Source organism: Epinephelus moara, chromosome 24, assembly GCF_006386435.1.
Source record: "Epinephelus moara isolate mb chromosome 24, YSFRI_EMoa_1.0, whole genome shotgun sequence".
NCBI classification, from domain to species: Eukaryota; Metazoa; Chordata; class Actinopteri; order Perciformes; family Serranidae; genus Epinephelus; species Epinephelus moara.
In genome coordinates this window covers 7,644,842-7,668,135 of record NC_065529.1, presented here as the reverse complement: position 1 = coordinate 7,668,135, position 23,294 = coordinate 7,644,842, and the positions used below count along the sequence as shown (strand labels likewise).

General features: G+C 40.7%; 1 protein-coding gene and 1 pseudogene across 4 annotated transcripts in view; one reads left to right on the top strand and one right to left on the bottom strand.

The window, feature by feature from the left end:
* LOC126385465 (peptidyl-prolyl cis-trans isomerase-like) overlaps window positions 1-23,294 on the bottom strand; it is a 109,400-nt pseudogene that overhangs the window by 27,483 nt on the left and 58,623 nt on the right.
* Window positions 3,178-23,294, top strand: part of fhit (fragile histidine triad diadenosine triphosphatase) — a 533,753-nt gene continuing 513,636 nt past the window's right edge. For 2 of the 4 annotated variants that reach the window (XM_050039362.1, XM_050039365.1), the window contains exons 1-2: window positions 3,179-3,221; window positions 17,159-17,244. The gene's annotated coding sequence lies outside the window, so the exon portion shown is untranslated. Of the gene's footprint in view, window positions 3,222-17,158; window positions 17,245-23,294 lie in introns of all 4 variants that reach the window. The other 2 variants (XM_050039363.1, XM_050039366.1) reach the window with 2 other exon arrangements.

Genomic DNA, 23,294 nt, shown 5'->3' with positions numbered 1-23,294 from the left:
AGACTGCCAGACAAGCACAGGTGGGCATGTAAATTAGGAAGTACCTGAATTAGAACAGATTGTTTGATAAACAGATGAGCAAAATCTTAGAAAAACATTAGTTCATTGCCAAGGTTGCTTACAGGTATGACCTAAAGTACTGAATTTTGGAGAAAGGACACAATGTTTTTGTCACGTAGCACTTGTTTGTGGTAACAAAGGTGATCACGCCATCTGCAGCTACTGTATGCATCGTGTTAGCCTCATGCTTACCTATGATCTAATGTAACATATTCATGTAGGGACAGTAAAGGAGGAGATTTGATAAAGGATGTCCATGTAGGGATGGAGAAAAAGGTGTAAGAACTCAAGATTTTAGAGAGATAGGGCTACTGTGAGTTGTTGCTGCCAATTTTAGAGACTTTTGGGCTTTTTGTATTTTTATTCCCAGCATTGTTCTTCAGAATCCAAGGCGGTCGTGGGTAAAAGAGATCAATTTTGTTTTGATTGCATGTATTACATCTGACTGACAATACTCCTTTACTGCTGTAAGCTTCTGCATAATTACAATAAAGTAACTCACCTGTAGTAAAAGTCAGAGTGTTTTGTGCTCATTATAATTTGTTTAAGGGTTTTAAATAAACACATAGCCTCTCTTCAGTGATGTAAAATTACAGATTGTGTGCGGCCAAGTCAGGTCCACACACGAAGGCTTATATGGGTTGGTCTAGACTTTAAAATGTACATTTCCATAGCAGCAAAAGTATACATGCAGCCTTTATAATTTCCAGCAACTAAAACAGCATTTACTATTTAGTAGGGAGCTGTCATTTACTTAAGTGTTCTCATCTAGTATCTTTTTGTTCAGGCCACTGAGGGTGTGAGTGAGAAGGCAGTGGGGAAGGCTTTAGGAAGAAGCCAGTTAATAGCTGGATGAATCACCTTCACACAAGTCTACTCTGATTAGAAACTTGCACCTGTAGGTGAACAGGCAGGCTAATCTTGTCCACTTTAATGTGAAGGCTGGTCTGGACTCTTGTACTCTTTGTGCAGGAGTGCCTGGGTAACAAAGCATACTGGAAACACTGAATATCTGACTCCTTAGAGGGTCTTTTAGTACATCCAAATGCTGAAGACAATTTTCGGTGACACAAATGTTACAATTAACTTTCATGAACTTACAACACAGTGAAATAGCGACAGCTATGCCTAAATCTATACTCTGTGAATTTGGGGTTACACCATTATCTTACCTCACCAACGCTGTCATTGTGGTAGCGACATGTCAACTGATGGCATCCACCTGTCTCTTAAAGCAGCCATGCCCTTAATTATGCATAACTTTAAGCCTTAATAGCAACTCAAGAGTGAGTCAAAAAAATGTCACCCTCCGTCTAATTGTCATGAATGGGAAATTACCTATAGAGACCAAAACCGTATTTCTTACTAGACTGTAAGCATGTTTACTTCTGCTGTAAAGTTGAGCATTTTAACATGGGTGTCTATGGGGATTGACTCACTCTTGAAGCCAGCCTCAAGTGGCCATTCAAGGAACTACAGTTTTAGGTACTTCTGCGTTGGCTTAATTATTTAGCGTCAGAGGTTGCTGCTTGTGCTTTAGCTCCCCGTTAACATCAAGGGGTCTTTCTTTAGGGAAGTCACAGGGAAATCTTTAAATTTGCTGTTTCTTGTGGACAACTTTAAAATTTCTCCTAAGGATGGCGCTAGGAGAAACATAATATTGAGATTCATCCTCTGGGGACTATTGATTCAAATTCCATAGAAATCTGGTGAGCACATTTTATGTGATGTCACTATTTCAACATCCACAAATCACTGCCTGTCTGGCTCATTGTAATGAATTGCTGAGTTACTCAGTACCCATTCATAGCAGCCAGCTGTTGATTGTTTTGCTCATTCCATGGTGTTGGGAGGGGTGGTGCAGCATCATGGGAAAGTATACATGTGAGGAAAGTGTATATCCTCTACTTCATATAGCAGTTGTCCTGACCAACAGTGATGGTCAAGTTTTAATTTTTTACCTAATGGAGGTGCTAGATGAATGGTCAAAAGTTCACCAAAAGCATTACTGATCATCCTCCTGGGACCATGAATATCCACAAAGTGTGATCAGTGGTGATGTAAATATTCTGGGGGGCGGGAGGCATAAGAAACACATGGAAACACACAACATTTTTAGCATCAAACACTTCATTTCCTGCATTCTGATGAATTCTTATGCATCAATGTGTACCTTTCCGGCATCAATTTATGGTGCAAATGTCTTTAAAGTTGTCAAAACAAAAGTCCTCTGGTATTTCACATTTTTATTCGAGAGGACAAATGCACATGTACTGAGGGGGTGTGTCCCCTGTACCCTCCCTCCCACAAAATCTACACCCCTGCAAGTATGTATTCTATGCAATATGCTTTTGAATGATGGCAGGCCTTTACACATATTTCATCTATTCATTCCAACTACCAGGACTCCAGTGCAAAACATTACTAGGTCAGTATGCCCTTAGGTCAGACCATTGTTTAATCTACCATTCTGTCTGAGCTTGATTTTGGTGATACTGTATGCATGCATACCTCTCTCTCCCCCCATTAAAGCCTCTTTACTCACTCTCCATTGTGTCTGAAAACGTTTGCACTGTTGAGTATTTATAAGGTTCTGCTGCAAAAAACTGAAAGCTATCTCTGCTCTCTGATCAGATCTATATTCAGCAGATATAATATCAGGCTGCGGGGCATTTAAACCTCATCTGTGGTCTCAAACCTACCATATGTTCCAGCTGAACTTGAAAAATGGTTTTAAATACTATGCTTCTCGGTAATGATTTCTTTGGAAGATTTTAAAATTGTTGTTTTGAAGCTGTAATTGTTGTAGCTCAACCAGTATTTTGTGTATGCACGTTTTTTTGTTGTTGTTGTTTTTTGCGCATTTCGACATAATTTGTCCATGTTTTGAGTAAATAGAATATTTTCTTTCTTTATTTCTTTCTTTATCATATTTATTTTCATTCTATTCATGATCTAATTCGTTTGGAAAAATATATATTCCACTTCGAAGCTGTCAAAATAATTCCTATTCACCGTAAACGCAACATAAAGTTTGCCTTCCGCCAACGATGGTATTTGTAGTTTCTATAAAAGTGACACAGCGGTGTTTTCCTGTCTACCGCGTGTACACAAAACTACACTTCCCACAATGCAAGCGCACAAGTCTCCCGTCACAGAAGGTGAGTGTGTAAAGCATGTATTTGTTGTTTGAACGTGCTGTTCGAAATACCACCTCCTGTCAGTGTTTAATGTAGTCATATAAGAAAAGCCTCAGTCGCTTTGTTTCTCATTTGACTGTAAGAGTTGAGTAGCAGAGCCAACAAGCATACGCAATGGTTTATCTGTGCTGCACATGAGAATGTGCAGTAAGCCGACACATCCGCAAACATGTCAGTCCCTTTAAATTAGCCGAGCTGTGTAGCGTAACTGTATGTGGTGCTGCATGGTGAGCAACTTTCACTGGCGACGAATGTGTGAACACCCAGAGACTCCTTGCGTCTAGTAAAGCTGGAGATATATCCACTCTTAAGAAGCAGCTCTGCTCCTGCTGTTCGTTAAAGGCTCACAGCTGCGTCCTCACTGCTTCTCACAGAGGACATTGTAAAACGACAACGGATGGCAGTAGTCCTTTTCATTCGGCTGGATTTGAACACTGAGCCACATCTTAACGCCGATGTTTCATCTGTCTAACTGTAGCTTGGGTCACGTTATGTGCCGCATTTCTAGTGATTCACAGAGATTTGACCACGGATGTTCATTCGTGATGATGGTGTATTTACTGTAAGCAAAACAGCGACACGCTTCTGCAGATGTGTTTGGTGGGACACGAGAGGAGTGTCTCTACTCTCTAACCGCTGCTGAGCAACTCCCAAACTCAGCTATGTATTTACAGAGTCCGGTGCTGGCACCCTCAATCTGACGGGTCATGTATCAGTGTTGCATGTGGTATTATCATGTGGATTCAGGTGTGAATATAAACAGCTTTGAATGATCAATCGTGTGAGAATAATGTTTAATAACTGGCTACATTTCGAATTACAAACTGAAATAGAGATGGATTTCTTGACACTTCTGCAATGGAGGAAATGACTGAAATTTAGCCCGTTCTGAGCCTGCATTTGCCGTACATTTTCTATGACTGTGTACATGTCTCAGGAAGGATACTTTATAGACTAGTCTATATTTTAGTAGCCTATTGTTCTACTTGTTCTGTCTTTGAGCTATATGATTAAATCGATTTATGGCGCTTGATATGACACAAAACAGAGCGTTCAGACTATATGTCATGGCTGCCCAGTTCTATTACATGGAAATATTGTAGATGCCTTGTCATTTAGCTTAATACACACCTCCCCAGCCTGATGCATTTGTTATCTCTGGAAACTCTGTGATCATTTAGGTCTACACTGATGATAAGCATCATGGTTGTACATAACTTTGTAAAAGTGGAACCAGAAGTGGAGTTAATAAGTCTTGCATTCTGGGTTGATTTTATTTTAATACTCTGCACTGGATTGAAGACCCTCAACCTAATTCTTTAACAGAATCAAGGGCGTAACTTAAGGGGGGGACACGGGAGACCTATCCCCTGCACATTTTTTAGAAGGCAGTATTGGATCACTGCACTTTTACAGTCTGAAAACTAAGGTTATATATATTAAATAAATAAATAAACAGGAGAAACTGCAGACCCTAGGACTTCTTTTAAATCTTTTAAAGTGGTAAGAGTATCTATTATAGTAGAGGCTATAGTGTGTAGTTTAAACATTGTTGAGGGAGACACATTTTAAAATGTTGGCCTCAGTTGGGTTGAAAAGAGTTAACATTGTATTAATATACTGTATCAGTATTTTCATAAGTCCCATCACCTTCTTCAGGGTGATTTTATTCTGCACTTTATTGCCTGTGGGGTGAATATATTGATCAGTTTCATCACTTTTGTTGTTTGAAAGTATTTTTGTTATAACTGTCGTATCAAAATTACGAAAAAACATGGTCGTGTTTTGTTCTGTCTCGGGCGGGGCTATCTGACAAACCAAAGCTCCTTTGAGGATTTGTGCCTGTGTCCCCCAACCTTTGAAATCAAAATTCCGCCCCTGACCAAAACCCAGTGTAAAGTGGCCAGCTTCATAAATCCATCCACATAAAATGTATGTATCCCTAATTTTAGATCACTGTTATAATGAAATTATGTATTTACAAAGAGAGCTAATATTCTACATACTCTGCACTGTGAGAATTCCCTTTTATGAAACGTAGGAGCTGGAATAATGCATGTTCCAGCAGGATGAAAATAAGCTGTACCGTCACTTTTTGGACCATAAACATGAATTGTGTGAGCAACTGAACGTGATCATTTCTAAGTTGGAGGCAATATGATTCGACCGTTGTGGTGATTTACACTGCCTGCCTTACTGGCAGTGTGCAAGGACTCTATGCTTCACTTGATGGATAGTATGGCCGTTTCATTTGAAGTTGGATTATGCATTGTTTTTGGTGGTATGGAGAAGTCTGTTTCGGGTTTTCTCCTTTTTGCCAGCTAAATACTTTGTTTTACATAGTTATAAAACATTTATTTAAAAGAGAGATGGAAGCCCATGAGTGCCTGCAGAGTGCCTTTACACCTCCATGTTGTGGATTTTACAATGAGCAGCTGTTTTCACATCAGTGGTGGCCAGCATATCACAGAGGAGTCTTTACTTGTAGTGAAATCACTTTTGCCTGTTTTCTTGTGTTGAGGCCTATGGTAGGTGAGTTCACAGGCTAAATAAATCCAAATGTCAGTACTCACAAATATCATATATATCAGTCTTTTAATAACGCACAGCAGTATCACAAACGGACGCGTTTCAGCACTTGGCTTTCCTCACCGTTGCTGAAACGCGCCCGTTTGTGATACTGCTGTGCGTTATTAAAAGACTGATATATATGATATTTGTGTTTGGATTTATTTAGTTTGTGAGTTTTGGGTCGGAACCCTGTGATTTTTCAAACGGTGAGTCGAGCACGTCAATTCTTTTGTGTTTAGGTGAGTTCACAGGAACATGCTGATATTTTGAGGAATTCCCTTATTTGCTGGGTGATGGGCAGACTGATTCATTTCACAGTATTGCTTCCTTTGAGTTCATATGTGTACACGTATCAAACCATTCACGTCTCTATACTTTTTGCAAAATATGGTGTCAGTTTCTTTGTGACACTTCATTTTAGTAAATGCCCCCCCCCCCCCCAAAAAAAAAGTTATTTCTAACCCATTACCAGCCAAATGTATAACTTTTCATTAAAAGATAAAATATTAATAATAATCACTGATTCAGCATCCTACATGTATGTAGGTAGGCCATCTAAGCTCAATATAATGTTACAGAAATGTAACTGACCATAATCTGTTGTTCTTTGAGGGGGTAGCAGACATCCCAGTTACTTCTGCAGCTTCGTGCTGAATTCATAAGGTGTTGGGATAATTTGGAAAATTAGCACCCAATCAAAGTTCATGGCTCATTTGGTCCGTTTTGGGGTTGTTTAAACTCTGAGTAATAAAATACAACATATCTTCTGTATAGTATTGATGTTGTTTCCACATTACAACTAAAAGCTTACGAACACACCAAAATTAGAAAAAATGACCATCTAAGGAGCGTGTGAATGCACCACTGGCCTAGGCCAAAGGAGGTCTTGACTTGAATCCAATTCAATCACTTCTCGTTCACTCACCGTAGCAGCCAGCATGAGAAGTACCCTACAGCGAGTGGGAAAGGATGAACATTCATGAGGACTCGGACATTCTACAGGCTGACCCAATACATACTGGACACTGAACAGATTTGTTCAAAAAGATCCATACACTAATATTTGCCCATAACTACTTTGCTGTATTCTATAGGTGACAGCACACTGGCAAGGAAGAGTGTGTTAAAATATACGCCCTTATTATTTCTAATGCACAACCCCGCAGTGGCACTCCGGGATGCACGGTCCCGTGGCACTTAACGCCCCTGTCCTATTTCCAGCCTCACTGCGCCTGGATTTTTTTTTTTTTTTTTTTTTTTTTCTTAAACTGCTCCCTGTTTGTCCATCCTGGCTTCTGTAGCAGTTCTTTTCTGCTCCCGTAGCAGCTCCACTTCTTCTTCTTTCCCCTTCTCACCTCTAGCTGTCGCTTTCCCCGAGGAGCCAAAAACTCTTTTATAATTTCCTTTGCTATCCCTCGAGTGTGTGTGAAGAATGGATGAGGAAAGACTAGTTCATGAGATTGAGAAATATCTGGAGCTTTACACCCACAATCCCGTCATTATAAGGGCAATAGCAGCAAAGATATTGCCTGGTGAGCCATAGCTCTGGAGATCGGCTCATCAGGTGAGAAAACAGGTTTAATGAATGGGTGTCCACACACGACTTTAAGCTAATGCATATGTGAAAAAAGTTTTTTGATCTTTTACTTCAGTTTAATTAGCAAAAACAAAAAAATACTTAGTTACAAGTACAAGTCCTGCATTCAAAATCTTACTTGAGTACATTAAAATTACAAAAGTATTAGCATCAAAATGTGCTTTAAGTACCAAAGTAAAAGTAAAGTAAAAGTGGGCTACTCATTATACAGGATGACACATTTTGGAAAAATATATATTATTAGGCTAGCTATAATTCATTGATTCCTTAATGTGTTCATCACTTTGATTACTTTACTGCTGGGTTGTTTAATCTATTGCCATAGATAGTTTACAGTATGAACAGCTTTATTATAAAAAAAAAGTAGTGCTGCACGATTTGATAAAAATGTGCGATTGCGATTATGGTGGACAATATTGCGATTTGCGATTGCGATTACAATATAATAAATACATGGTATCATTAGTCTTCTTGCTTGACTCAGTGTTTCCCCTACATTATATTAGCGGAGCACTGACCTGACCTGACATAGTTATTGTTATGGACAGTGTGTAAATGACCATCAACAGACTGAGCACAGTCAAGCACGCTGCTCACACAGCAGCGCAGCTGTTCTTGGTCGTGCTCATGCTCTTCTTCAGCGTATATGTTGGTCACTGCTGCACGCCGGGTGGTCACCCGACCATACGTGCTGCACACACCCAGGATAGCTTGTGGGCGTAATGTCAGCAAACTCCACACACTATAGGAGAGGTAGTCACGTTCACAGGCACACACATTAACATTTATTTACATCAAATCGCAGCCTTTTGTGCGGTTATGTAATCGCACAGCCTTACATCGTGATTGCGATTGCGATTGCGATTGCGATGACATTAATCGTGCAGCACTTAAAAAAAAAGTAGGCTAAACATGGAAGAACTTTTCACCAGAAACATTATGTCTGTTGACACATTGCAGCGCGACAAGTCCTGCACGGTGGTGCTGGTGTGTTTTAGCTTAAGTCTTCTATGTCTTCAATGTATGAGTAAGATGAGTATAGTGTTAACAGTTAGATGATAGAGGAGATCTACTCTTCCTAAATGGCCCAGGTAGAAAAATCACTAGAGTCCTAACCCTAATCCTAGCCATTATGTTTTCAAGTTGTCAGTCTGTCTATCTGTCTGTCCGTCCCATTTTCTCGAATGTAATATCTCAAGAACAACTAAAGGGATTTTTTTTCTCAAATTTGGCACAAATGTGGCCTTGGACTCAAGGGCAAACTGCTTAGATTTTGGTGGTCTAAGGTCAAGGTCACTGCGACCATGCATCCATCTGATTCTCGTAAATGTGATATCTCAGTAAGGCCTTGAGGAAATTCTTTTCAAATTTGGTGCAAACATCCACTTGGGGTCAGCGATGAACTGATTAGAATTTTTGTGGTCAAAGGTCAAGGTCACTGTGATCTTGTGTCCACTTCATTCTTGTGAACCTGATATCTCAAGAATGGCTTTACAAAGGTCAAGGTCACTGCAGCCTCACAAAACATGTTTTTTGCCATAACTCAAGAATTGAAATGCTAATCATGACAAAATTTCACACAGATGTCTAATAGGATAAAATGCTGACGTGATGACATCATATATCCAAGAGGTCATGGTCAACCCTCACTGTGACATCACAGTGTTCTGCAAAAACATTTCCAGCCATTACTCAGCATCATAATTCAGGAACAGAGTGGCAGACATTTGGTCAGATACTGAATTGGTGACACTAATCATAGGCGTCCACCTTAAAACTGTGCTTATTGTAGAGATCGCCATTGCTGCCGGGGGAGATGTGTGTGACATATCCATGTGTCCATGCTGGAGGTGTTAGCCTCCCCCATAAAGAGGAGAAGTCACTTCTTGTAACTCTCAAATTGTTTTATCTCTATATTTTTTTCTTGTCAGCTGGCTAGCTAGCCACTAGTAAGCTACATTGAGTTGGAGGGTGTGCGAACTCCACAGATCCACTGTGAGGATGAGACTGGAGGGTGCTGTGTGCAGCTGTTGGTAGCTGATACAGGCGATGATACAAAAGCCCCTCTCCTCCAATCCATATATAAAGGAGTGAATGAATACATACAGATAACTATAATAAGCAACAAGGACGCCACTAGAAGCAAATGACAGATGTTGTAAAGAGGACAGAGGATATATTAGTGTAGCAGTAAATGTAATGATATTCAACGCATGCATAACGATGGATTCCTTGTGTGTTATATAAGGAGATACTGTATGGTCTATTTGTGTCTCTATCTGTCCTCATTGTCTTGATACAGTTAAATCATTTATTTTTCACCTAGACTGGATTTGGCAGTACGTTCAGAGGCTGGGGTGCAGCGAACTGTCAGGGGGCTGGAGTGACCAGCTGGATTTTATTAATTTTCAGAATCATCAGCCCGTTCTCAATGGTGCTGTTAAGGAAGCTCACATGACTTCTCCCCCCTCTAATGGCAGCCATCTGTCCATGAGGCAAAAAGCTCCTCCTCTGAGCTGTCAGTGAACTTGACACAAACACCTGCTCAGAGCTGCAAAACACGTGTTATTGACTACGTTAACATGCCCAAAATATTCAGTTTTTAGCCCTTATTCCGAAAAAGACAATATTATCCACTAAGCTGTTTACATGGCTAAAGAAATGACTATTCCACTAATAATTCTGTTTACATACAGCCGTGCATTCTCCCATTAACATAAAGCGACTGTCAACACAGGGAAAAGCTGAACGGCTGGAGCTCTCTGTGCAATTTTGCCTCTTTGCATCAAAATAGGATTTGTAAGTGAAACCTACCTGGTAATAAACCATATTTTGAGTCTTAACTGCTGCAGCGGGGTCATCCCTATGTTCCCCGGGTCCTATATTCCCTGGGTCCTATGTTCCCCCCTATGTTCTGCAACCGGGGATAGGACCCCTTTTCTGAAAAAGGGTCCTGTGTTCCCTGAGTCTGATGTTCCCCCCTGAAACGTGAAAGAAAAATACACTTACCTCATGTAGTCGCATTATTCAATGCCCAAAGGCGCAGACAATATGAGGTAAGTGCATTTTTCTTTCGCATTTTGGGAGGAACATCGGACCCGGGGAACATAGGACCCTTTTCCGGAAAAAGGGTCCTATGTTCCCCGGTCCCTATATTATGGGGGAACACAGGACCCGGGGAACATAGGTATGGTCCCGCTGCAGCCATGAAGCAAATAACTAGCTCTTAGTCTGTTAGTTTGAAGCTAACGCATAATGGGAATTACCTTTAACATGCTAAAGGAAATTGGCTCCTCAATCGCAATATGTTATCTTAACAAGCGATTCATTTCATGGCCAATATGTTATGCTGCAACTTTTTTTGCTGCTTGATACAAAAGAAAAACTTGCACAATTTTTAATTTTTACATGACTTATGTTCCTGACCAAGCCTTCCCGTTTAAGACAGGTTACGTACATGTGTATGTGACGTAGTCAGGTGGAGTTTGTTAGGAGAAGTGCATCTGTGTGTGTAGAATGGATGGATGTATAAAGAGAACTAGATACAGGGTTGGAAGTGGGGCCCCCACTAATTCCTATGAGTGTTGCTCAGTGGCGCATGAAGCCAAAACAGCTTGATTTGTGTGGTACAAAATTACCCAGATCGTCTGTATTGTTGGGGCCCATAAGTGCACTAAAGCTTTACGGTGGATAAATGACTAACTTCCAGTTTAGCCCTCTGCTAATTTGAATGGGGATAAAATATTAGATTATGTGGTTCTTCTTGACTTCAGAATTTTTTCAGACCAAATGGATCAAATCCCAATAGTGATATGAGTCATTTCACAGGGGTTGTGATGCTCAAAATTGAGATTTGAGATTTGAAAATCTGATTTACAGACATCTCTTTCACAATTTAAGTCCATAGTGAAGTTGTCTTGGCATCACATGACAGACCAGGTTGTTGTAATTCCATGTTTGGCCACTATGTCAATTTAACTTCAAACTCCTGCGCTGTTCTTGGGGTCTGTAAAATAGTACCATCACTGGGCTGACAGTTTCCACAGACAAAGTGAAGCACATGCTTTTCTGAGACCACAGTAGTCAGCAGAAAGTGTCTAGATAAGCTCGGGTTCCTGTATAATGACTGTAAAAAGCGCTGTGTTTTGTGTTCGCTGCACAGAAGAAATGAAGCATCTGCTTGATGCATCGGTATTCCCGGTATAACCCACTGTAGAAGCCGGTTACCAGCTACAAGTCAGGCTGAACCTAATTGAGTTAGCCGAGAGAAACCAGAGTTCTATCAATTACAGTTTGGAGCCACAAGGCTGGGAAGGTACATTAACACTACCATTAATCTAAATGAGAAGTCTGTCTGATAAACAACCAAAGCATGCCCTGTTTGCAGTCCACCACAACCTGAAAATGAGTGAGGAACAGGAGGGGAGAAACATAAATCAGCCCCTGTCTTTTGGGGTAAGCAAAATGCATTATTAATATCGTGACACGCTACATTGTTGACTTCAGCTTGGATTGATAGGAGTATATGAATCCTCCCCCTCCAAAAAGTCTTCAGAGTAAAAAGCAATTGTTCAGCTTTTATTACTTTTATTTTCAATGCAGATACACTCCCCTACAAAATCACTCCAATAAATCCACAATGTGTGGAATTATTGTTTTTATTGTTGTGCAGCCTTATTGTATACCTTTTTATATTGTCCATCTTGTTGCTAAAATTTGCTATATAAATACACTTTCCTTGCCTTGTATACATTTCCAAAGAATCCTCCTAAAACTGGAATAATATGAGCATATCCCACATGTCTTAATCTTAAATGCTACATTCAGAAAAAGGCCTAATTTGGAATATCCTGACAGAATACGCTGTTTACATAGGGGCGGCAGTAGCTCAGTCCATAGGGACTTGGGTTGGGAACCGGAGGGTCGCCTGCTCAAGTCCCCATCCGTACCAAATATGGAGCGTGGACTGGAGCAACTTGAGCAAGGCACCGAACCCCCCCAACCACTCGGGGCGCCCGTCATGGGCAGCCCGCTCAACCTGACATCTCTCCACCTTAGTACATGTATAGGTCCTGTTTGTGCATGTGTGTGTCTTTCGGACCTGTGTGTAATTGACAACGGAAAAAATTGAATTTCCCCTTGGGGATTAATAAAGTGTATAAAGATTAAATTAAAAAGCCTATATCATATTTGGAATAATACTGGAAAATTAGTGTGCATGTTACCAGCGTTAACAGTGTGTTAACATTCCTATGATGGCATGTTACTGATATGTATTTAAAGGCTTTTGGTATACCAAAAGGACATTTGTGAGTGCTGGCATTTTTCCCTTTGTCGCTGTTTTTGGCCGTGCACCTTTTGAGGGGATTTATTTTGAGAGTGCTTGCTTTTTTTCCTACGTTTTTTTCCTACGTGATACTGATATGTATTTCTCAGGGTTGATACAGTATTATTATATCTTCTCAGGTTGTTGTTGCTGCTGATATTAAGCACAACTTTGAGGAGAAAAGAGAATTCCATCTTTTTCTGTCGTTTGTACCCGTGGTAATTTGCATTGATACATGTAAGCCTGGTGGAGCTAGCGGTGGGTATTTACATAAAGCATTAACAGTGTGCATCATTAGATCAGTGACATTGTATCCCTCAGATCCCATGACCTGCTTTGCGTCATAAGTCCGCATGGAGATTTGCGAGCAGGGATGCACGATGTAAGAGAGCCTGTATCAATTATGCACCTTTTATTCATGCCACAACAATGCCTCGCACAGTTGATTTGGTTCCTTCTGCTTCATGTATAATTCAATAGAGCTACGTCCATTCTCTCAAAGCACTGTATTTTCCCAGCTCGTCTGACATGCAGACATGCAGACATATTGTGTTAGTGCATTGTTGTGTGTCATCCTGTCGCTGACACACATAAGGTATCCTGTTTGACGTTTAGAGAAGCATGCTGTATGTGTGTGGGAGCTGTCTCCAGACCCAGACCACACATTAACACACATTTCACTTTAAATATACAGCTAATTCATCACATTTACACTTTGAATCTGTCTGACGTAGTTATGTGACAGCATTGTAAAAGATTACTGAGATACTTGATGAAATGTTCACATATCACTGAGGAGATTTCAAATTTTATTATAATCGAAACATTGCTTCAAAGTTGAAATTATAGGTCAAATGTAGAGAAAACAATTTGTTCTTTCAGCCATTCTAAAAATCATTTCAGCAGCAGTTATACATTTTATTCCAAATGTTTTATGTCGACAACACTCAAATAATCAAATGTAAATTTCCTTCAAGCTTGTTTTACAAGCATGGCAATTGGGAAGTCAATTTATTTCTAATTCAAATAAAAATTACACTGTCAGAGATCAGCAGTTGGGTTCAACTGTGGGCCAGTGTATTTCAGCATTGTTCACTGGCAGGCTGATTGCATTTTTCAGGTGCTGTGGAAACGCAGGCCTACTTGTTGTCAATGGTGACTTCATTTTTAAGTATATTGTTTATTTTAAGAATAAAACTGATTTCTAAAACTGTTTTAGGGTTTTTTTTAGGGCATCTGTAATTTGGCCTTTAGTCAGTTTGGACCATAAAAGACATCTGTAAATCAGAGGATACCTTTTTTTTTTTTCAAGCGTCACAGCCCCCCACAAAATGATTCCATTTACTTTTGGGATTGGATCCATTTGATCTGATAATCTAGAAGAGCCCCCTGGTGAAATCATTTTATCCTCATTCCAGTTTGCAGAGGGCTAATTCAGAAGTTAGCTGCTGGGCTGCTGCAAACCTGAAGCCCAACAATACAGAAGATCCAAGTAATTGTATACCCCAGAAGTTGAACATTTTTGGCTTCATGCACCACTGAGCAACTTTCATAGGAATGAACAGGCCCTGCCTACAATGAGGTATCCAGTTCTCTTTATACATCCATGGTTCCTGCCAATACTCGCATCCAACCCAACCAAAGGTAGACATTGATTGCGACACAAGCACACTGATTGACACATACTACTGTCAATTATGATGTCACACCCCCTTTTGCTAGCATCAAAAAACTAATTAAAACCAAAATTAGCAGAAAAACCAACACTTGGTCATACATCAGCGTGATAAGATCTACCTATCATATAGGCAAGGCTTCTGCTGCCACAACTCCACAAGGTTTTCTTCTTTGCTGGAATCCCACACAGTTTTTCTGGCTCATTTTGTCTCTATGACAAGCTGCTGTCTGTCTGTTTGTTTGGGTTTAGCACCAGCATTGTGCTGATCAGTGTGTCATCTTACGCTGCATTTTTACTGGTTGGTTAGTAGACATATGTTGTAACAGCAGTCACACTGTGAGATGATCTTCCCAAATATCTAACACTGTCAGAATTTTATCTTTGATAACAAGACCATGACAACGGCCGTCCTTGCACCTCTCTCACTGTGTGACATAGGACCACCGTTTTAGAGCCACGACAAAAGATATCGCCAAGTTTCTTTCACAGTGGTCATCTTTTGTCTGGGACAGCCCAGAATTGCACAGTGTATACCAGGCTTTAAATGACAGAAACCGTCTCTGATATTTGATTGTACTTTGATTTTTTTAGTTTGGTCCATATCCCATCCACTGAAATGGAGGGGGCGGGGTTTATGGCATATTCTGCAGCAAGCCACCAGGGGGTATCAGAGATATTTAGGCTTCACTTTTAGGGAGCTGTCACCCTAACCAACTGTAGTCATTGGTTTGGACTCACAGAGTTGCAGCAGCTTATGTTAATACTCATTTGGCAGAAAATGACTCATATATGCAAATGTATGTTCTTTGTTGGGCTATGAGACTACAGATGAATTGATTGGTTATCCATGCTCATTAGTGACCTGCTTCAAATATGGCTTCATGCCTAATAGACTGACACCTGTTTGTGTGTGAGATACAAATCATTGATTACCATTAAATGTTACATGGTCATGTTTGTTGGGATTTACACAAGCTCTGAATGATAGATTTATGAAAGAAATAAAAGTTTACATGCAAACTATAAAAGGGAAAAGCTTTGTCAGGAGGGCAAATATATTTGTTGGAGGGCTGGATTTGGCGATATTCCGTCCTTCTGGCCATCTTTTCCATTATCGTTCATGGGATATCTCAAGATCTCCTTGAGGGAATTTCCTTAAATGTGGCTCACATGTCTACTTGGGGTCAAAGATGTACTGATTAGATTTTGGCAGCCAAAGGTCAAGGTCACTGTGACCTCACGTTTGTCTCATTCTAGTGAATGCGATTTCTTAGGAATGCCTGGAGGGAATTTCATTATATTCATTACATTTCATTACTGGCACAAAGGTCCACTTGGACTCAACGATGAACTGATAAGATTTTGGTGGTCAAAGGTCACTGTCACTTTGACCTCACTAAACATGTTTTTGGCCATAACTCAAGAATTTATGACAAAATTTCACACAAGTGGCTAATATAATGATATAAATTGATGACATTTATATTCAACAGAATCTGTGTGATCAAAAGTCAAGGTCACTGTGACTTTGCATCCATCTCATTCTAATTAAGACAATATCTCAAAACACGCTCAGGGAATTTCCTCAAATTTGACACAAGTGTCCATTTGGAGTCAAGAATGAACTGATTAGACTTTGGTGGTCGAAGGTTTAAGGTCAAGGTCACTATGACCTCACTAAACATGTTTTCGGCCATATCTCAAGAATTCATAAGCTAATATTAACAAAATTTCACAGTGACATCACAGTGTTTTGCAAAAACACTTCTCTGGCTGTTATTCAAGTCTATAAACTCAAATGACGTTGTTCTGGTGGGGGTAGGGACAGGGATGTGTTGTGTAGATTATATTGCAGACTGTAGGTGGCAGTAGCTCAGTCCATAGGGACTGGGGTTGGGAACTGGAGGGTCGCATGTTCGAGTCCCCGTCCGGACCAAATATGGAGTGTGGACTGGTGGGTGGAGAGGGGCCAGTTCACCTCCTTTAACACAAAGGTTTGTCTGTGCCCTTGAGCAAGGCATCGAACCCTCCAACCGCTCTGACATCTCTCCACTTTGTGCATGTATAGGTCCTGTTTGTGCATGTGTGTGTCTTTTGGACCTGTGTGTTAATGACAAAAAGAGTGAAAAAATTGAATTTCCCCTCAGGGGGATTAATAAAGTATATACAATTTAAAATAATATGTCCTTTATAAATAAATATGATGGTAGTTATGACAACTATGAGGTTAAACTAAAATAGCTGAGGGAATTGGTCTAATTTGGAGCAGATAGTACAGCTGTCTTGTCACGTGTACGTTTTTCTACATTTCTGGTATTGTAGGTGTGTTTGGCTCTTTGATAAATGTCATAACAATAAATGAAACTTCATGCTGTGAGGCTTCCTCTGGCTGTTTCTACAGTCCTTGATACTGTATGGAAATCACAGCAGCAGAAAGTTGGAGAGTGGCTACTTTGGGGATACAGATTCAGTTGTAGTTCAACCATTGGTGTGTGTGTGTGTGTGTGTGTGTGTGTGTGTGTGTGTGTTTCTACGTGTGTGCATACTGCTAGAGGGCAGAGGAGCTGCCAAATGATTTTCACTGCGAGGTCATAAGGTCAACGTCAAGGTGTGGAGAACGGGGCTCTGCCGGACCTCAGGCTGAATATCAATGCTCCACCTCTCCCCCTTTGTGGGTCTCACATTTACATCAAAAATCACATCCATCCTGCTTTTTCCTCCCATAGGCAAAGAGAGCAGAGCAGCCGGTTCTTTCTTTCTCGGCCACGAACACAAGCAGTCCACTGCAGCGCTGACAAGTCATCCTGCACAGGTAAAGATTACACAGCAAGCAGACTGGATCTGAACCGCAAAGTATATGTGATACAGTATATTTGTGGTGGTTCTGAATATTTTAGCCAAATAATGACAGGTTGACAGCTTAGACAATTTTCTTGCTTCATGGGAGGCATTATTTTATGAGCATTTCTGGACAAATGAAAACCATCTTCCAATGACTTAAAAGCAAGTCTACATATTTATTTTTTAACTCAATCTGCTGAAACCAGTTGTTTGACAGATAGAGCATTTTTCAGTTAATCAATGGCAACTTTAAAAACAGTTATTTCTGCATCATTACTCAGCAAAAACATGACGTAGTCAAAAAACTTTAGAAATCACTCTTGAAAATGGTTGACATTAATGTGACATCTGCACAGTTTGTCAGTAAAACATACAAACCAACCAGCACGGCCCTTTAAGTTGGAGTATTCATCCTCGGTAATAAATTAATGCAAATCAACTGTGGTGCAAACAAACCCTTGTGAGCAGTGTGCAAGCAAATGGCTCATTCATCAGTATTTGCGAGCTCACAGTGCTTTAGACTGAAGCCCTGCCAATCCACTAAGTGACTAATTCTGCCTCCATTCATTCTGAATGAGAAGTGAGTAATTTGCTGCACTGAGCTTGGCGGCTCAGGGAAAGAAGGAGGACAAAAGTTCATAATCAGGTGACATACAGATGTCCCGGGCTGGTACCACTTACTGATCCTTAATAGTAATAATCAGTAATTATCAATTATGTTGTTAAGTTGATGAAAAGAAAACTCAGTCATTAATAAAAGCTGTGTATGACAGTGAAATATCTAAACACTCCAGTATCTGGTTTAAAGAAAACCCAAGGCATCCTTTTAGACCTTAAGCCTATTTTGTTCAGACTTGTGCATATAACTACAGTGAGTGTGTATCAGACAGAAGCTACTTCTGTGCTGCTTTCACTATACAGCAGGCGTTAGGTCGGTGGCATGCTTATCTACCCATATATGTACTGCATATGTCTTATTGACTTTAATAAGAAAACTAAATATATTCACTAAATATTCACATTTCAGTCAGTATATACACTTTTTCCACAGAACCTTTTGTGAAGTCTTTGTGATAGGCTAGGTTAAACACATCTTGAACATACAGTGATAAACTGCTAGACTTGGAGTAACAGAAGTGTATGTTTAAAGGGTACCTTTGGTATTTTTCAACCTGGACCCTATATTCTTTGTGTCCAAGTGACTAATGGCAACAACAGTTTTTGAAATTGGTCTGGTATTGAGTGAGATCGCTGCAGCTGGCAGCAGCGAAACAGGCTGCAATATGACCACTTGGGGCAATTGTGCATAGTCATTTACATCCAATGAAATTACTTGTTTTTGCCATTGGTGTTATAAGTGTCTGACAACCTTATGGAAAGGATTGCGATAGAGACCTTTTTGTTAAAGAGCAAGATCCTTTTTGTTTAACGAGAAACAGCCTCGATATCGCCATCGCCGAACCCACCAGACCCCTTTTAAATAAACAATAATTTTATCACCATAAAACACACTTCATTCAAAGTCCACAAAAACAAAATAAAACTCACAAAAGCCATCTTGGGTCGTCTTTCCATTTTTCCAATAATTACCAACTCTAGTTTGGTTGAAATCAACTCTGAATTAGTTAGATGTGAACATGTGCTGACTCTATACACAATAAAATGACTGTTTACTAGGGTTGGGTCGGTTCTCAGTAATACCAATTCGGTTCGGTACTCCGTCTTGGACCGGGTTTTTTTTTTTGAGACTGACCGGACCGCATACTCGGGCGGAACGTAGGCAGAGCGGACTCCGCGGAGGTCCGCCCGGTAAAAGCGGACGTCTGCAAGCCCTGTGCGCTCAAAGCACGACCGCGCGGACTCTGCTCAGTGCACCAGTGTCACACAAGACTGCTCGGCATGTATTTTTCACATCATGGGGATTTTTCACGGACATTTTTACAGGAAACTACAACGCGGAAGTGCGCTCGACTCCGCTTATAGTACGCTCGAGTCTGTGAGCACCTGTGTCTGCCTCTTCGCCAAGCGCACAGCGAGCAGGAGAGAGAGGGGGGTGGGGCGGGGACTGAGCTAGGGGGTGCGAGTGCGCATGCACCGAGGCTTCTACTGTAGCCTGGGGAGTCGATAATGGCGGACAATTTAGTCTAGAAGAAATCAAAGAATGCGCCACTATGGCAACACTTTGGCTTTGAGCCAGACGAAGGAGGCAACCCTTGTTTGCACTGATTGAGTAAGCTGCAAAATTTATTTGTAAGGAATAAAAGAAACAACGTGTTACTGTCACTCTGTTGTCCTATGGTAGTTTTTTATTTTAAATGAGTCTATTGTGCCCCCAAGTGGCGAAAATCCGGTTGATGCGGTTTTTCACAAAAACCGGACCGTTTTTTTTTTCTCATACCGACCCAACCCTACTGTTTACTAGTCCATACCCATTGAGTGCACAGTTACCCACGTACAGTTACACATGGTGTGTGTTTGGGATACAGGTCATAGGAAATTGCAGATTAAATAGTCAACTGAACCCATTAAGAAGAGCAATGTATTCAGACAGAGTTTTTGTGAATTTGATAGTACGATTGCAGCCACAGCGATCTGATGCATTTTAGCCATTTTTCTGTTGTTATAGCTCCACCCAGTTTCCAATTAGAGTTAAATTTCTCCAGTCACCTTGAGGCGTCCTGTTCTACATATCTACCAAGTTTAGTAAAAATCAATATGGCGGTTAGGCCTAGATAAGAAATTAGCTCTCTAGCACCCCCATTTTGTTTGATGGGGTCAATAATGGAGGGGTCCCCTCAGATTATGTGTGGTCATATGCCTACAAAGTTGCGTGGTGATTGGTGAAACCCTTGAGATGTTATACACCTTTATGTGATGAGCCACGCCCTCCGCAATATTCATTGCCTTATAGAAGCTCAGTTTTAGTAAGTTTTCCAACTTTTGCCAAGAGGGAACTTTAGATATAGGTCCCTAGCTTAAGTTCACCGAGTTTCATGTAGATTGGTCAAACTTCCTAGGAAGAGATCGATTTTAAGTGTTTCGATTCAAAGTTTGCAATTTCAATCGGTTGCTATAGCGCCCCCACCTTTGGCCAATTGATGTAATATTGCTTCATTCGCATCCTCCCATGACCCTCTACCACTGTGGCAAATTTCACATGGATTGACCAAGTCAGTGAGGAGAAAAACGTGGAACAGACCCACAGACAGTTTTCGTCATTATATATAGTAAGATAAGATAGTAAGATAATCTGAGCCAGTTTGTGGCAAAATGAGCGCTTTTAGTGGACATACATTGATTGCATTGCAATGTTTCGCTGCTGCTGACTGCAGCCCTCCTAGACATCTCAGTTTACAAGTCAAAAATAATATGGAACTTGTGTCAAACTGAATTGAAAAATTACCAAATTACTTAGAGTTTAAGCTACCACCTACGGACTGAGCGTACAGATGCAGCTAATCAGTCTGATGTCAGTGGGCAACCACATTGCCAAAGCCAGCAAAGTACTATTCTGAAGTGTGTAAATCACTACAGACCTGTCCATTAAACTAAGTCGAAGATGTTAACTACAGTGCTTGCTAAATGGGTAGAAACTGACCACAGACCAGTCAACATTATGGAAGACTTGGGTCTAAGGGACGTCCCCGGGTTGGCATGTTGTGACCAATCATGTGCCTCACTGTCATGGAGACCACGACATTCATTCAAGACTTGTATGAATCAGAGAAAGCAACATAACTGGAGCTCCTGAAAAAGTGCAAATGCTGTCATTTTATTCCCAATCAAGACACTCTGGTAAGAATTGCTTTACCTTGTTAATATGAAGGCACAAAAGTCATTTGGTTATGTTTAGGAAAGACCATGTTTTGGTTTAAAATAACCCATTTAGGGACACAATCCCAGCTGAAAAAGCAGCTTTGTCTCTATGAAAAAACAACTGCTTTTTAGGCCATTATCCCGACTGGAAAAGCAGCAATGTGCCTAACAAGTCACTTGAAAAATAGTGATAGGTCACTAAAAAACATCCATTTTTGGTGCCTAAAAAGTTGCCTGAAACACAGCAATGACTCGCTAAATCACAACCAGTTTTATTGTACATATTTGTGGTTTGCAGAAATGTACATTGCCAACATTTTCTTCTGGTGACTAGGCTGTATAAATCCAATGCAGTGGGGGTGACCAGTTCTCAGCATAAATCCATTGCCTGCAGGGGTCTGTAATCTAACAGGGCTGGAACCTTGTGTCCTGTGGCAACTTTACAATTGGACCCAAGCTGAGCCATGAACAACTGCAACCACTCAAGCCATGCTGGCAAAGTGTGTTTTGTCACTATAAATCACAGCAAGGTGATGCTTTTTACCGAACTGACATGTCAGAGGTGTGCTGATGTGCAGAAAATACAGCCTCTTCAATGCTCAACATCTAACATCTGAAGTAGCACAGCTAACAAAGCTCCACTCACTCTGTGATAAATACACTACATTTCCTTTGGCTGCTTCACAGTAAAGGCCTACTGCTGGTTTGCCAATGGAAAGCCTTTAAGGTGAAGCAGCGGGAAATGTTCAGTGAGCTGGAATAAAACACAACTCCAACACAGCTGATAGCCAACAGTAACATCAGGTCAGTACATGAGACTGCGGACAGTATGTTGAACTTCAGTTAAATCTCAAACTAAAGAGATTCAGCGGAATACAGAAAGACTTTTAGATGTCTTTCCAGTCACCAGTGCACTCACACATGTTGAGCCAAACAAGATGCATGTGGTCATGGCTTGGAGAGGCTCAGCACGATTAAAACCAGACCAACCTGGGCCCATGGAAACATACCCCTGAATACTGCATACCCCCCTTTAAAGGAATATTTTGCTGAATTTCAGCCAGATTGGTGGGACTTTGTGGGTAAATGAACTATGGTAAACTTCTCTCCATCATACCACAACCTAGATCTCCCTGCTTATCTCTCACTGGCTCTCACTGTTGCTCAAACTACACATTGTACTTCCACACTTTCCTATGCCTGCTGCCATGGACACAAATACTATAAAGGAGGATTGAGGGAGAGAGCCCACCTTCTCTCTCCCTCTCTCACGCTCAAACTCAGATCAAATTGCAAAACTGAGCAGCGCTGATCAAATACAAACCAAGATTCTGTTACTGTGTTGCCTATTTTTCCCCTAAAATATTTTCAGAGACATATTTTACCCTATTGTTTAACTGTAAGATGGCATTGTTTTTACCAGCCAGCTGCTATATTGTTCACTTTGTCAAAACAGCCACTGTGCGTTCCATACTACCATACTACACAGTATAGTATGCCAGAATAAGATTTAGTTTGTCCCAATACATAGTATGTCAAATGCAGTATGCCAACAATATCAGGATCTCCTACAACATCTGGTCTGATTTTACAGTTTGCAAGTCAGCGTGCTTTTCCGGCTATTCTGACCCGCAATCCTCCGTCAGCAAACAGATGAAAGATTGACAGATGATTGACAGCTGTCAGAAGTAGCAATGATGGATGACAGTGCATTCAAGTAACTGATGACTAGTCAAATAGCAATAATATGAATATTGATTAAATATCTTACTATATCTTACTATATAATGACGAAAACTCTGTCTGTGTCTGTGTGTGTGTGTCTGTTCCACGTTTTTCTCCTCACTGACTTGGTCAATCCATGTGAAAATTGGCATAGTGGTAGAGGGTCATGGGAGGATGCGAATGAAGCAATATTACATCATTTGGCCAAAGGGGGCGCTATAGCAACCGATTGAAATTGCAAACTTTGAATGGGCATATCGCATGCCCCGTATGTCGTAAAGAGACGTGAAACTTTGCACAGAGATGCCTCTCCTCATGAGGAACAAATTTTCCGCCATTTTGAATTTTTTGAAAAACACTTAAAATCGATCTCTTCCTAGGAAGTTTGACTGACCGCATGAAACACAGTGAACATAATCTAGGGACCAATATCTAAAGTTCCCTCTTGGCAAAAGTTGGAAAACTTACTAAAACTGAGCT